Below are 14,421 nucleotides of genomic sequence, written 5' to 3'. Positions count from 1 at the left end.
CGCGGGGGCCCATTTGTACTGTATTATTCTCAGCACCTGGCTCACGGTCCCCGTCATGCCACTTGCACCCTGCTCCCAGGGGAGTGAAACCTCTCCACATGCACATGCACTGGCACTGAGCAGAGGCCTGCTCTCGGCGGCTTCCACCTCGCCACAGCTGATGTGGGGTGCTCTGACCCGAATCTCCTCCCGAAAGGAAATCCCTCTTAGGTACCAGAAAGCACTGTCCTCACTTGGCTTCTGCACCATGCAAAGAGACAGCGACTGAGAGTCACACCTGGCCTGGCAAAGGGCTGTGAGCCATGCAGGGATGAAGGAGAGGGAGTGGAGGGCAAGCAGACTGCTGGAAGAAGAAACGGCGGGATTAGGTCTGGCTGCTGGCATCAGCATTCACATCCAGCCACCCAGCCATTCCCATATCCTATTTTTCCCCATTCATCCTCTATCCATCCCTCTCTCCCTCCCTGCTTCTCCATGCTCGCTCTCATTTTCCCCATACACTTTCTCCATCCATCCATCCATCCATCCCCGTGCTTTTCCTCTATTCCCACATGCTCACTCACTCCTTCCTTCCTATCCCCACATCCATCCCCATACTTTCTTTCTGTCCCCACATGCTTTTTTCATCCATCCATCCCCACATACTTTATCATCATTAGATGACTTAAACCCTATCTATCCATCCATCCCCATGCTTCCTCGCGATCCCCACGTGCTGTTTCCTTCCCTCTATCCACCCTTCCCTCCCTCCTTCTCCCTGCTTTCTTTCTATTCCCACATGCTCCTTCCTTCCTATCCCCACATGCTTTTTCCCATCCACCCATCCATCCATCCCCCTACACTCTACCAACATTAGATGAATTAAACCCCATCCCTCCCTCCCCGTACTTTCTCTCTATCCCCCCACACTGTACCAACGTTAGATGAATTAAACCAATTGACCCATGGACTCACGAAGAGGTGTCCGAACGCAACTGAGAAAGAGGCACCATCATCAAAGCCCTGTCAGGGATGGGGCAGATAGCCTCAATTCTGCCCTGGTGCAGGGGGGCAGCAGGATCTGGTTGGAAGCGGCGAGGATTGGCTCATTGACTTATGCTCTGCACAATGATTTTCAGCCAGGGGCTGGAAGGAAACATCAGATCAGTGCTGGTAAAGAGCAGCTGACACGAAGATCGTCCCCGGGACAGAGCAGTGCTCCGAGTCCCTTGGGAAGCCCCTCACTTGAGGGCTCAGGGAAGGCCATGCACGCAGGGGCAAAGGGTGCAGCTCACACTGAGAGCAGAGAGATAAGTGGCGGAAGAGTTGCTCCACGCACCCTGCAGCCAAAAGCTGGTGATGCAAAGGGCATCAGTGCATTACGTCCAGGCTGCACAAAGGCAGCTGATTGCCCAAACTCAGCCTGAACATTGCACTGGGACGAGGAACAGCTTGTGCCAAGCTTTCTGCTCCCCCCCAATGCAGGCTGTTCTCCCCGTGGGCAGCCTGGCCCGGGATCAAGCCCGGTCCAGGTGTGGATGCAGGGGGGGAGCAGTTGCAGAGCTCCCTGCCTGTGCTGCCGAGTCCAGGAAGCCCTGGGCTGGGGCAGCTGCTGGGACCTGCACCAGGTCCCTCCCTGCTCGTCCTCAGGGGGCTGGGCATCTTCCAAGTGCTTGGCAGAGGCAGCGTGTGGAAAGGCAGGTCGTGCCCCTCACCCCAGGGCCCTCCTAAGGTGTGGGGGAGAGAGGTTTCAGCTGCAGGGGGGCCTCACCAAGGCAAGGGCCCTGATCACTGCATGGGGAAGGCCTGCCCCTTCTTCCCAGCTCTGGTCTGCTTGGGAGGCAGACGCCAAAGCCTTGGGGGCTCCAGTGCATCCTTGGTTCAGACACGTGGCAGAGCAGGCACCTGGGAGCCATCCTAGGCTGGCTTCTCACAGCACCTTGTAGGGCTACAAGCAGCCTAGAAATTCAGAGGGTCGGGCCCCTTTCCCCACTTAGGCACTTGAGCAGAGCACGTAAGGGTGGATCAGGCCCTTAATCCATTTGCAGGTGACAGAGGTTGGCTGCCTTGCAAGCAGCCGGCGTCAGACAGGGATCGGCCTTTTGGGCGATGCGGTTCTGCCCTTACCGGACACGCTGCGCCTGGCATCGGCGAGCCCCGGTCTGGCTGCCGGAGGAGCCCAGAGGGCTCCAAGAAGACCCACAGGAGCGCTTACCCGGCTGGAAAACCCATCTTGCCACCAGAGAGACAAGCAGCTTCATCCACCTAGCTTGTCAAGTGATAGGTAAGGGCGACTCGGTCCCAGTAGCAAGCATCCCTCCGGGACGAGCACTTTGCTGCCGGAGGGCTGTTCAGCCCGACGGACAGAGGTAGAACAAGACCCAGCAGCCGACGGGTGAACCTAGGCAGAAATAAGGGGCATGTTTGTTCCCAGCGAGTGCCCTTAGCCTTTGAAGCGGCTTGCTGACGGCAGCAGCGGCTTCTCTCTCGCTGCGCATTTTAAAACCAGCGCCGGGATGCCTCTCTAAAGGGCATAGCACAGATGAATCCTAGGGACCCGGCTCAAAGCAGAATTATTTCTAGAGCCGTTGCGCAGAGATCGGACTAAATGGTCAGGCCGGTTCCTTCTGGCCCAAGTAGCCAAATCGCCGCGCGCACTCATGTGTCCATTATGAACGTGCCCTCTCATCGCTGTCTGCATCCCGCTCCGTCTAGGTTCGTACAGCGGCTCATCTCATCTCCTCCGAGAAAGCCCTGGGGAATGGAGCCCTCTATCTATTCTCAGGAGCAAGACAGTCAGGCCGCGAGGCCTCTGAAGAGGAGGGGAAGCCGGGGATCTGCTGATGGTTCAGTCTCGAGCCCCCAGCTGAGGTCTGGCCAGCTAGCTCCAGTGCGGGGTGGGAATTTTACGAACGGGAGGTTTGGGCTGGAGGAGAGAGGAAACCAGCACTGGGTTCCTGCTTCTCCTTCCTGACCGACTCCACAAAGCCACTTCACATCGGTGCCCTGTTGTTTCCGGTGCAGCCCATCGCTGGAAACCCTCCGAGTCAGGGGCTGTGCCTTGGGGGGGGTGGGTTATAGGGCCCCAAAAGCAACTGATCTCATTTGGGGAGCTTAAGGCAAGGGCATTGTAATAATAATAATCTATAGCCAGAGGCAGCGTCCCGTAGTCGATGGATGTTGTGGGGCTTCCTGGGGAAGACTCGCCGTCTCCCGGCACGGCGTGGCGATCCCTGTGAAGCACGTCCGACCAAACACGGCCGGATCGTATGTACTGATTTATCCGGGAGCTCGGGGAGATGCCTTACCGCTGCTCGCCGCCTCCACCAGTGCTCCCAGCCCCTCCCGGCTCTTTTGACGCCTCCCGCCTGGGCGGCAAGACCCACTTGCCCGTGGCAGCTCCCCCTTCCACAGTAGGGACCCCAGGTCCCCTCTCCAGCATCCCCTTCCCCAGCTAGCCCCCAAGTCCCCCCCGGACTCTGCACCAGCCCTCTCCCACCCACCCTCCTGCCCCTTCCTGCCCCAACGGGCTGGCGAAGCCGGCTCTCATCTGCTCAGCTGGTGGGAAACGGCCAGGGGTTCCCCCTCCCGCGTGATGGTGACACGGCGCACAGACACGAGACAGCTGCTATCCTGCGCAGCTGAGGTCTGAATAAATGGAGGCAGGAAGCGGAGAGGAAGCAACGCGCTCGGAGCCAGCACCCAGGTGTGGCCGAGCCAGGACAGGAACCCAGCTCTCCCCGCGAGCCAGCGGCCTAACCACTGGGGAACATGCCGGGTGCTGCATCACAGCTGTGACATCACCACGCTGCGCCCTGATGTCAGCAGAGCCTGTGCGCCCAGGGCACGAGTGCAGGCAGCCAGGCCGCACCGCTCTCCCTCCCCATCACCGTGCCCCGGGCTCAGCACTGACACCCAGGGTGTTGCACCATCGGCTTATCAGGATGTGTTTTAGCTCTGTGGCTCCACCTCAGACCCAAGCCTGGGCCACTTCTACCCCCATCCTCAACGCGTATCCTCAATCGACGGGCACTTGGAAAGCCTCCTGCTTCCTCGTGCACATTATCTCACCTCCCAGAGCAGTTGCTCCATGCTGCAAAGTACTTGTAGGTCCCTCCTGTTCCTGCAAGCATAGAAGGGGATGCATTAGGCTGGGACAGGGCTTCGCCGAGGACAGCGCAACCACGGACGAGCTCCTCAAAAGCAACTAGAGGCAGGGCTGGGTGTGCAAGGGGAGAAGTCCCCACTGGGCTCAGCCGGGGGATGTTTGCACAGCGGCACTGGAAGGCATTGGATGTGGGATGGAAGAAGGGAGGCTGTCCAGTGCCACTGGAGCGCTAATGCTAGGGCTTCAGGCCTTGCTCCAGCTGGGACCAGGGGAAGGGGAGCAGTCCTCATTGACGGTCCCAGGAGCAGAGGGCAAGAATCCTAAGGCACCTCTGGATCTGGTTTTGCTTTTGCCTTTGCTTTTACCTGCGCAGAACCGCTGCCCAGTCCGTGGCGGGTTTTGACCCCCAGCTCGCAGGCCAGATCCAGCTTCCCACGTGGCCCGTGGAAAATTTGGTGGTGGGGATGCAGTGGCAGCGATCGCCGCTCCCCTGCTGCCAAGTTTCTGGACCCATGGGAAGTCCTTCAGGCTGGGGAGGGGGTGCAGGGCCCAATCCCACTGCACACAGAGACCAGGTGGAGGTAGCCAGGGCCACGTGGAGGTGGCCCGGGGCCCGGTCCAGCCCTGCATCGCTCCTCCAGCCCAGCACACGACGAGGTCGTGCACCGCTGGGCTACCCCAGGTTTTCTGCCCCCTCCCTGGCTTCCCCACCAGCAGACCTGCTGGCATGGTGCGGGACCTTTCCAGCCCCCTGGTCTCACAGCTCCACTGGCAGACCCTTAGGACATAGCCCAGGCCCTCAGCATTTTGGAAACTTGATAGCGCGTGCCGGGATCACTCGTGTGCGTAGTTATCATGCATGTACAGTAAGCACGATATTAAAACCTCTCTCAGCAGGAGAGGAGCCTTGATTGCTGCAAGCTTCATACCTTCACCACCTTCTCTTAACTTTCCTGGGTGGTGGTTTCTCAGCTGCTGGTGTGACACGGCACACCCTTTTATCAGCTCATCAAAGCACGGTTCAGCGCAGGCTGCATCCTCGTTGGGACTGCTGCACCCACTGCTCTGAGCAAACCAAGAGGCTCTTTCTTCTTTTAAATTAAAAGAACAACCCAATGGCCTGGTGCATTTTTCTTTCAAACACAATAACCCCAGTGAAAGTTAGACTTGAGGCTCATGGTGCTCAAACCAAAGCTGACTACAATATCTTCAAGTCACTGAGGCCGAAGCATTAAGCAACAGGTGTTTTTTGTGACAAAGCTGAACCACTCGACTGGAGGAAATGGCTCTATCTGACCCAGAGGTTGTTGACAAGCTGAAGGGAGCTTTTTATGCTCCACTGCAGTTCACTGGGCTCGGTCTGATGACCAGTTCGCGCAAAGTTCAGTGACCAACAGGGGATGCAAGAAAAAGGACTTAAAATAAAAAAAAGCAAGCAATTAGGTATGAGAGGATGAACTCTATTCATTCGAAAAACCGGAAGGACCTGGAGATGATAACACTTAGCCCCTTTCAGAAATGACCGACGAGACTTCAGTTTAAGACTCAGGATCAAATGCAAAAGGGGCTTTGAGATCCATCCCCCCTTTTATATCCAAGACATTTCAAGGATGTTTAGAGTTATTTTGTTCGTTAAATAAAGCTTTTCTTTAACTAACACAACCAATCTAACATGTTGTTTCTCTGCATTATTAACCGAACCCTCATTTCCATCCAAATAGAGCTTGACAAAAATCATGAGAAAGGAATTAGTTATCTGGCAGAAACAGAAATGTCCCATTCATTCGTTTCAGCATAAGGAAAGGATGGTAAAATTACAAATCCGACTTGAAGGAGACAGTCTTGCATTCAAAAACTTGTCTCACTCTCCCAGCGACTGACGTCATGCCACAAAATCCTTGCCTCTCACCTTACGGCTGGGGCAGCACGGAGACCTCACTCCAACACTACCAAATCTCCATACGTGCGTATCAAACTTTGCGACTGCTTACACGATTAAAGGGCAGAGGCAGAGGCTATTCTCCCGGCTGGGCGAAAGAGATGCTGCATGCACGGGAATGTGTAACGGTTACCAACCGAAGGAAATACAAGTCTGATGGCAAAACGGGATAAAAATCAACGGTTGAAATCGTGGGTTCCTGCCCCCGCTTGTGAGCCACAATTAGAACCGGGGAATTTAAGGCATTTTGATTGAGACGTATCCCTCCTCCTTGAGCCACCCCAAGAGACCAGCTGGTCCGCTCCTAGCTGGGTGGCAAGAGTTGAATGCTCTGATGGTTAAAGGGGCGAAGGACGACGTCTCCCCTCCCCTCCAGATGAATTGCCGACTCAGATGAATTGCTCTTCCAACCCAGTTTGCTTTACATGTCTGTTGTGGGCTGCAAGGCCGGTGCACAGAAATACTGCAGCCCTCTTGCACCTCTCTGACCATCGCCCTCTGCCTTCAGACTGCCTGCGCCACAGGTGAACGAACGGTGGCAGAGGTGGGGGCTGTAGTCACCAACAGGTCTCTGTTCAATTATGAGCTGCCCTGCCTCGAGTTGAAGGTTGCACCCGCTGGCACTTGCCAGACCATTTTGTTGCGCAACTGTCCTGAGTTGGCTGGCTGGGCCAAGACCTTGACCCGTGCCAGCCCTGCATGCCCTCTCCCCAGCTGGGCTGGTTTTCCGCTGCCGTCTCTCAATCTGCTGGGGGCCAGAGCTACCCAAATCTCTGTCCCCTGGAGGGTTTGTCTCAGGCTCCTCTGATCGGGGCGCTGCTTCTTCTGACCGTGCCCAGCCAGACGCTGCTCTGGCACCGCTCAGCTGCACCGGGCTCTTTCTCTCCATGCACAATGGCCAGACCCAGCCTTGGCTTCATGCAAAAGCACCAGGTCCAGCATCCTCCCCATGCACCCTCTGGCCACAACCAGGAGGGAGCCAGCTCTCACTGCTGCTGAGCCACGGGGATGTGCCCCCACGGAAAAGGCTCCCCTAGACCTGGTAACAATATGCCTCAGTTCAGCCTCGGTTCAGCTGAACGGGCAGATTTAACCCCAGGAAAGGGCCTGACCGGTCCAACCCTCCTGGTTTAGATACCACCTGGGTCTCCCTGCCAGGAGCGCTAATCTTGGTCACTCGAGTTGGACTTTTTCCATCCGGTAGCAAGCCCCAGCGTGCGAAGAAAGGCCTCCAGGTCATCTGCAGAGCAGAGGCTCCCCAGTGTTGCCCGAGGTACCCCCGCCCAGACCACACAGGCTGAGGGAAGCCACATCCCAAGGGTCTTTGCTGGCTCTCCAAGAGACACAGGGTTATCTAAGGCCTGCTACTGTTACACCATTGCCAGCAGGCCAGAATGTCCTCCACCTTCTCCATGGGCACAAGTGGGCATCCCAGCCCCACAAACTCCCGGGTTTTGCTTGCTACGCTTATTCCCTTCTGCTGCTGCCTCAGTTTCCCCTCTGCCTTCCTGCCCTGTCTAAGCCAGTGAACTCCCCTCACTTGACCAGGGAGAACATGACACATCAGTCTCCCTCGGGCCCTTCTCCCTCCGAACAAGCAAATACTACCTGGCCAAAAACATCAAAGGATTTCTCTGGCCACGCTCCCCTTGCCTCTCAATGTCAAGGGCATTTGCACCAACTGCGGCAGGTTGCTGCTCTCCTATCTCTGCCTGCCTCCCACCTGGGCTTCCTAGCTGGGTGGGATGATCAAACGAGGCAAGCTGGCTCCAGACCTCCTGGATTTTGGAGGGAAGACCCTCTTATTGCAGCTCCCAGAGAGATACGAAGCTGAGCGACAGGCATCTTCGGCTCCAGCGGAAGAACTGGGCTTAGCCAGAGACACCCCTATACCAAAGTGGGTCAGAAAGCCGGCCAAATTAGATGATCGGCTGCTCTACAGAGAGGGGAGCTCTTTACTGGAGTTAGTTGGGCACAGTGTTTTTGGCTGGAAGAATTCATTGGAGCTAGCAGCGATGAGGGGGACACGGAGTCAGCTTGGTGCCTCGAAACAACGAGCCCCATGTCTCAGTCTGAATCGGCTCTGGTTCGAGATTTCAAGACAGGAGTTCTGGCCCAAATACGTCAAAAAAAAAAAAAGCGGGTGAGATCGAAACGCAACAGCTTGAATGAGCAGAATAAAACGTTGCCGTTGGTCCAATAGGCATTTCCCCTCCCCAGCCCCCTGAGATCATCAATTCATGGGGATGTAGGAGATGAACGTTCGCTTCCAGTTCAGGGCACAACAGGCGGAAAATCTCTCATGGTCTCGCAGGAAGGGAAACGACACCTAGGCCAGGTCCACGGCTCGACTTTCATAATGCCTCCCCCGCCTCCTGTCCTAGTTCATCAGCATCACTGTGGTACCCAAATGCATGACATAGATGAGCTCCCGCATTTGCTAAAAGTCGAGTTTCTTACTCAGAAAAGTGGTGTCCAAATGCATGACCTAAATGAGCTCCCGCATTTGCTAAAAGTCAAGTTTCTTACTCAGAAAAGTGGTGTCCAAATGCATGACATAAATGAGCTCCCGCATTTGTTAAAGGTCGAGTTTCTAACTCAGAAAACTCCCATTTCACTGGATGCATCTGCATGTACTAACAGGTAATAACTTAATGTGCCATAATCGGTGCTACTGCGCATTAGCGCAAGTGAACAGCCTTTTGGGGGCGTTAATGCACGGTAGATTTAATCCACTGTGCATTAGCACATTAGCGTGGGCTCTGCCCGCCGTGCCACTGTGCAGTAGAACTAGTTTACTGCACTTGAAGTGTCTCCTGTAGACGTGCCCACTTGGTTTTTGATGGGCCCTTGGAAACCTGGCCCAGCCAGAAAACACCAAACCCTTGGGTCAGAGCTTGGGCAAGTCCTCCAAGGCTCGATTAGAGCTTGCACCCATTGACCCCTTGCTTCCCCTCCCTGCCAAATGGTCACCTGGGTGCTGTGTTCCCTGTGGGTCCCCAAGACCTCGCTGGAAAGGGGATTTTCCAGCCCCTTCCCAGAGGGTGAAGCGACTTGGCCGACGTCACACACGGAGCGAGTGGCAGAAGTGGGGATGAACCCAAACCCCCCCTGATTCCTAGGATGGGAATATCACTGCCCCTGGGGGACACCCACGGCAGATGGAGGGCAGCCTCAGCGGTAAGCCGAGATCCAACCCCCCCGCCGGCTGCATTCGGCCTGTCCCCCGATCCCCAGCTGGTGCCAATGGCCATCGCGGCACCCCCGAATGACCCAGCGCCCCGTCTCATTTCCAGCCCACAGTTTGCAAGTGCCAGGTCCCAAGACCAAACTGCGCTGCCGAGAGGAAGTCGTGCTAACAGCAGGAAGTGGGGCAGGAGTGCGGAGTAAACAAAATACCGAGCTGAGCGTAAGAGGAGCTGGGGCCCCGGCCGCGGCCTCACCCAACCTGGCTTTGCGGCCAAGGAGGTGGCAAGGAGAGGAACCACACCCTGCGCGGCTCCCTTGCCCTCAGTAAGAGGCGCAGGGGTCGTGCAGCTCCAGGGTCCGCACGGCCTTGTCCCTGTCTCTGCCACTCTGCTGTCCTGTGACCTGGGGCAAGACACTTCACCTCCTCTGTGCTATTTAAATGCCCAGCTGTTTAGAACAGGGAACTTTATCTCTCAGGCATGTTGTTTAGCCCAAGCTGCCAGCCCTGCCCACATGTGTCTTGCAACAACGGGCCCGGCGTGATAACATCTCGCTTGCACATGACATTTCATGAATATGATGCACAAAAGAAGTCAATAAATGACTAAGCTATCACAGAGACCAGTGCAATGGGTGTCTTGGGGTCAAAGAAAACCAGAAGAGGATTCTCAGGGGAAGTAGCCTGGGCCAGAAGAGGTGCGGGTCCAGCAGGTGCTGAGTGAGGGGGTCTGGGGCCAGGGGAGCTGGGGGCACGAGGGTCAGACCTGAGCTATGGGTAGGGAGCCCAGCACCGGCCCGGCTGGCCATGTAGCTGGTCAGGGTTGAATCTGGATCCTTCCTAAGTTCCCAGTTTGGCTTTCCAGCATCATTGGTGGACTCTCCATCCGTGGAGGTTAAGACCCGGGTAGACAAAGCCTTGTCTGGGATGATGTAGTTGGGGCTGGTCCTGCTTGGAGCAGGGGGTTGCACTAGATGTGACCTCCTGAGGTCCCTTCCAGCCCTCATTTCCCATGACGCTATGATTGTGGGGGTGGTTTAGGGCTCAACTAGTGCATAGCCCTGCCCTTGGTACTCTCAGCCCACCAGAGCCAAGCCCCTCGGTTCCCTCCAGCCCGATCCCCCTGAAATCAGACCCTTCCCTCAGAGCCAGTGACCTCAGCTCCTCCCCAGTTCTCCACCCACTGGTGCAGCTGGTCACAGGCCTCCAGAGTCACCCACAGACAGGGCCAATGTCCTAAATCTCCTTCCCTTGCATGCCCCCTTGCCTCCTGCATGCAGGTCCATGGCATTCCTAGCTGTGCCTGGGTTTTAAGCCCCTATCAAACCTGAAAGCGGAAATCATCTCCAAAGAGCAAAGAGCAGCAGGCAGGAGCCGCCGCCTGCCCCATGCACGAGCAGCTTTGCAGGGGTGCACACTGGTGCCTTAGAGCTGAGATAGGATACGGGCACGGGAGTCCACGGGTGCGTATGAGGAATCAGGCCCTGCAACGGGAGATCTCCTCCCTTCCCCCCCCACCTGCACCGCGCAGGTCATAGCTGGCAAAGGGAACGCTGGCCCGTGGCACCTTCTCACGATGGCACGCAACTGCCATCCACGGGCTGACGTCAGAGCTGCCGCGTGCCCGATACCCACATCCTCTTCTTGAAGGTGACTCCCCATCCTGGCCCTGGCATTGGGGCAATGAACCTGCAGAGCAGAGAAAGGCCTGTTTGCAGCAGGGCAGGTCTTCGGCATCACGAGCTCTAGCACATCACCCACACCCAGTCACAACTGGTTTAACCCTTTGGATGCTGTTGCTTCATATATCCCCCCCAACCCAGCCTTATCCATAGCTCATTGCTGCTAACAGAAAGATTCCCACTGATGCAACGTGCCTGGTCGCTAGCTCATGCAGCCATGTCCTGCATACTCCTGAAGCACCTGCTGGCTCCGTGGCACTCGCCTAGGTATGCTACAATCACTCCATCCTGCCGGGTGCCCAGGAGCTCTGTTGCTTTGCAGTGCAAGACTGTCACGTGGGTAGGACGGGAGGAGCATCGCTGCTAGCTATTTCCTGGCTCCAGGGGGTTCTTCCAGCCCCCCAGGGCCTGTTCTTGAGTGTCCGCTGTCAGTTCTGCACCTGCACGTCACAGGCAAAAATGCTGGGGTTTGCAATTCAGCATGTGCTGATGCCAGCACCTGGTTCTACCTAATTGCTCTCGCTGCCCCATTATGAGGAACGTGCTCGCCACCAGGGGCTCAGGCAGCTTCGCAGGTGCTGCTGGGGGCTCCCCTGGGGCACGAAGGGGGTTGAACCCATGCATGAAGCTTTGCAAGCAAAAGCTGGGAGCGAGCCGGTGCTATGCCCCCACCAGCTCCTGTCTGAGGTCCTAGTTTTTGAGCTCCAACTCCATAGACTCCCAAGTGCTGCAAGACCCCGGTTTGAGTCAATGCCTGCATGGAGCCTAGAAACGTGCGGGAAGGCTTGGAGGGTGCAGTCCAGTATGATCTGGGGGCCTGGGCATTCACAGCTGACCGAGGACCCCTCGCCAGAGTGGTGCAGCAGGCTCAGCAACCCCAAACAAGATTTAAACGGAGGCTTTAGAAAGCCCTGGGTCTACTCCGTAGGCATGGTTATGGACTGACAGACCACGCTGACCAGTGCAGGCTATGGACCTAGCAAAAGCCCGAGTCACAAATGACGTGCCTAAGGTGGTATGCAATCAGTAATCAATAAACTTGCATTTCAGTCACAAGTAGTAGCCTGGAAAGTAGAATAAGAAGCCGTCTTTCTAATCCACTACTATTAGAGGAGGCCAAGAATAAGTAATTGCTTTTTGGAAAGTGTGTAACAGCAGCTCAAACTGATGTTTTGCCTTTTGATAACTGAGTTGCATGGAGCCAGCTCGAATCCCATTGCACTAACCATGTCTGTGCTAACCTGATGTCGGCCTCGACTTTCAAGGGACTTGCGCTAAGTTGCAGGCACGTGGCTAAAGCAGGGCACAGAGCGTGTTTCTTCGTGCACCTTTGCAGACCTTCAATCTGGCAAGCCGCATTCCCAGGTAGGGAGGGAAAGGGATCAGAAGTCCTCGCTCCTAGAAACGTCCAACGCAGACCCCAGAGAGTTGGCACCTTCCAAATCCCCAGAAAAACTGGCTGAGTCCAGCTCCCAAAATCTGAGCGAAACAAAGACGTATTTTAATAACCCCCTCTGTTGGGGTTAGTCATAAGCCACGCATGAATAATGGGTGTAAACAGGGGGAGGATTTGGGACAACAGGCTGCCAGCCTGCAAGGCCACCCTTCTCCTCCCTCCCGTATCTCCCCCAGCTGGTCTAGGTGAGGATCTGCACTGTGCTGCTGGAAGTAGTGAAAATTAGCAGAGCGACAAGTGCTTATTCTTCTGCTTTGGGGTATAAGCAATAAAAGGTTGACCTGGGGGGTAGTAATAGCGATGTGGAAACCACGAGGGGATCACCGCTTGGCTAACACAGCGCTTCATTTTTTCACGGCCATGGGAGAAGCAGCAAGGGCAGCTAATTCTCTGCAGCTGCTGGACACAGTCTCTGTTATATACTTGTGAGAAAAAGCCACGCAGAAGCCTCCCCCTGAACACATTTTTGGCAGTCTGACAATAAATTACCCCGGAGTCCTGCTAAACTAAATATCTCCCGATAAACTTATCTCAAGGCCCCTTTGTTTTTCGGCCTTTACTTATGCTCCTTATTAGGGCTTAACTTTATTTTTGCTTCCTGGTACTTTTTCTCATCATTGTAAGCACTTGTGCTTACATCTCTATATTCATAAGACCTTTGACCGCTTCCTGACGCTCACACTCACAGGCCACTTCTCTGAGCACCGTCGTCTGCAACTCAGTGGCAGACAACCTAGAAACACTTCGGGGGGGTTTTGCTAAGCAAAGGCGTGAGCAGCACAAAGTCATTTGGATAATAATAAAAAGAGCCAAAAAGGCATAATACACTTATAATGCACCACTTCCATAGGGATTTCACCCAATACCTAAGGTTTCCTGCATGAGCAATGCTCTGTCCCAGGAATAAAACACTGTTGTCTTCCCATGCCCCAACTGGAAACCCTGGCAAGGGGCAAAGCAAAAGCAGAGACGACATCTTAGGGCCTGCCCGAGCGCTGTCCCAACGCAGCTATTTCTTGAACTCGGAGGAACTTTCTTCGACTAAAACTTCGGCCTCCAGCACACTACTACTAACACGACACTAATCACAAACATACAAAACAGCGTCACTCCCTGGGGAGTTTCTAAATCTACGCAATTATCTGCAATTTTCCCACGGGTTAGTGCTAGTCACACTAATATTACTTAAGTATATCAGTACACAGAACTAAAGTTCATAGCTTCGGATGAAGCTTGGCTAGCCGGGTAGGCTATTTTGGAGACTTTGTCGTCTAATCTTCACTCCCAGGAACTCGTCGAGATTTCGTCGTGTGATCTTCACTCCCAGGAACCCTTGGGATCTTCAAGGAGGTGTTGCCGGTGAGAGAAACCTTCCACCCCGTCGGGGCAGAGACCTTTTTGCAGTGGGAGGTACGGATCCAAGCAGAAACCCTGCGGCAGCTGGGGTGGTCGGCAGGACCTGGAAAGGCCCCTTCCACCGGGGCTGCAGGCTATCCTTCCTCTGGTGGACCTTAACCGGGATCCAGTCTCCTGGCTGGACCGGACTGACAACCTAGTCACCGTCCAGAGACCGATGTGATGCTGTGGCTTTAACCTGCAATGAGATAACCTTGAGGGCCTTGGTGAGCCCTTGGTTAATAGAGAATCATGGAGATGAGTCAGATGTTGGGGCGGAGGAGCGGCGAGTCCCCTCATGGGTCGACCCGTCACAATCTCAAAAGGGGTCAGACCCGGGGGTCTCTGAACAGTGTTTCGGATTTGGAGAAGAACCAAGGGGAGGGTCTCTGGCCACTTTAGACCCGTATGTTCACAGGTCTTTGCCAGGCGAAGCTTCATATCAAAGTTTTTCGGTTCCACTTTCCATCCGATGCCAGCTCCACACCCCAAACCGTCCTCAGAGTGGAGGTAAAGGGCCTTGCAAACATGTTGGACCCCCTGGCCAGTGAAACGAGGGTCTCGGTCTGAGCCCAGGGAGAGGGGTAGACCGAAGCGGGGCACCGGGGCAAAAAGAAGTTTCTTGGCCACAGTGAGAGCATCAGCTGGTCGGCAAGGGTATGCCTCGGGCCAGCC

Source organism: Crocodylus siamensis, chromosome 14 (assembly GCF_052110815.1).
Source record: "Crocodylus siamensis isolate JL-2025a chromosome 14, ASM5211081v1, whole genome shotgun sequence".
Taxonomy (NCBI): domain Eukaryota; kingdom Metazoa; phylum Chordata; order Crocodylia; family Crocodylidae; genus Crocodylus; species Crocodylus siamensis.
Note: the sequence above shows the minus strand (reverse complement) of the source record.